This window comes from Spinacia oleracea, chromosome 4 (genome assembly GCF_020520425.1).
Source record: "Spinacia oleracea cultivar Varoflay chromosome 4, BTI_SOV_V1, whole genome shotgun sequence".
NCBI lineage: Eukaryota > Viridiplantae > Streptophyta > Magnoliopsida > Caryophyllales > Amaranthaceae > Spinacia > Spinacia oleracea.
Window position 1 is genome coordinate 130,071,564 of NC_079490.1, and position 2,159 is coordinate 130,073,722.

General features: G+C 41.5%; 1 non-coding gene across 1 annotated transcript; it reads left to right on the forward strand.

Annotated features, from left to right (window-relative positions):
• The first annotated feature begins 358 nt into the window (after positions 1-358).
• On the forward strand, positions 359-465 carry LOC130460222 (small nucleolar RNA R71). Its single transcript, XR_008920159.1, has one exon. It is a non-coding gene; the product is annotated as a small nucleolar RNA R71 (small nucleolar RNA).
• Positions 466-2,159: the final 1,694 nt, after the last annotated feature.

The window sequence follows — 2,159 nt, forward strand, 5'->3', positions numbered from 1 at the left end:
ATAATGGCCTTGCATCCCACAACTATTACAGACATTAGCAGATTGGGCACTCATTGCAGCGACACTAGCATGTTGGGTGGATTGGGAAGATGCGATCTGTATATTGTCGAGCTTGTGATGTAGGGCAGTTAGCTGAGCAGTAAGCTGTTCAATAGAATTCATCTCATGCTTAACACCTCGGTCGGCAAAACCTCTAGGATTCCCATATTGGGCACTATGGATGGCCATCTCCTCAATCACCTCCAAAGCTCTAGGCACCTCCAGTTGCATAAATCTCCCACTGGCAGCTGAATCCAAAAGACACCTAGACTCATTACCCAGACCATTGTAAAACTGCTGAACCAGGAACCAGTCATCCAAACCATGGTGTGGGCACTCTCTTTGCAAGTCCTTGAATCTCTCCCAGACTTCGAACAAACTCTCATCTACTTGTTGAGAGATACCTAATATCTGACCCCTCAGACGAGCTGTCTTCTCAGGTGGGAAATATTTAACATAGAATGCAAGGGCCAAAGAATTCCAATCGGTGATTTTCATAGCTGCGCGGTTGAGACTGTTAATCCATAGCTTGGCCTTCCCACTCAATGAGAACGGGAAAAGTATCTCCATAGTCTGCTCCGGAGTCAATCCCTTTTGCTTGATGGTGGAGCAATATTGGATAAAGGACTGAATGTGAAGATTCGGATCTTCACCTGGTTCCCCACCGTACTGGCGTCTCTCGATCATGTTAATCAATGCGGGCTCAATCTTGAAGGTCTCAGCTGCAATAGAAGGCATGATCGCCTTTGGCAGCACGGACAGACTTGGCTTAGAATAGTCCGTAAGCCGTGGGGTAGGTGGCGGTATCAGATTTTCGTCACCCATCTCTATCTCTGAAACTGAATCTGTATCTGAAGGAAAAAGATCGCCAATATTATGATCAGAATCAGAGTAATTCCCACACTGTGCAATGAAAGTTCTTCGTCTACGAAAGGTTCTTTCGGGCTCAGGATCGAATGGAGTAAGATTACTAGTACCTACGGTCCTGGGCATAGACAAAGACTACAAAACAATGTGAGATCCGGTCTCAAGGAACGTGAGTTCCTTGAGTAGTAACAAACAATAATCTAGGATAATCAATCAACAACAGAAAATAAAACCGTTTCCCCGGCAACGGCGCCAAAATTTGACAGGCTAAATCGTACTCCTATCAAAGATAAACCTAACTTTCACCAACTAAAAATATAGCAAGGGAAGCAGGGATCGTATCCACAGGGAAACGGGCGTTCTTTCTACTATTAAATTATTAATCTAGACTACTGGTAACAAGAGTTTGGATTGGGTTGTATATTAAGCTAAGGCAAATAATCAAACTGGAATATAACAATATTAAGGGAATCTAGGGCAGCGGTTCACCACAAATGCAGACCGGGATTGGACAACGGACAATAACAATTAATTAACAATCATAACTAGGAAAACATGCATCTCTCGAATCTTATGAATTCCTTAGGATAGAACAACCAGCGGGCTCTCGCTACGTACTAGAAATAATTCCTATCTAATAGCCACAGACCAAAAACATCAGATTTATACCTCTCGGCGCATAATCTAAGGTTAATCAAACTCAAATCAAAATAGTTCGGCCGAACAGAATTGACGAGCAATAATAATAAGCTATAGAAATTATAATCAATCAATCAAATAATCAAATCCACATATAATCCCAATCATGCATTCATGGATCCCCTAAACCCTAGAAATTAAACTACTCACTCATGATAACTAATAACAAAGCGATTAACATAATGGAAAACATGATCAAAGTAATAGAATAAATTAAAGTAAGAAACAATACCTAATTCTCCCACAATGGAAATTGAAAGCTTGTGTTTTTATATCAATCGAACTAAGTGTTTGAATTAATGTAGAGAGGAAATAAAACTTAGAAAAATAAACTAAGGGTTTAGTGCTGGAAAATAAGATGATCCTAAAAAAATAAAACAAGTTTGCTTATATAGTTTTGCCAAAATAAGGCCTAAAAACGGAATTAAAAACGCGAAAAACTGCTGGAGGTTGGCGTCGCCCGATCGGGCGACGCTTCGCCCGATCGGGCGAATCACTCGATAGTCGGCCCGATCGGGCCAAAATCCGCCCGATCGGGCGGATTGCGAAATCTC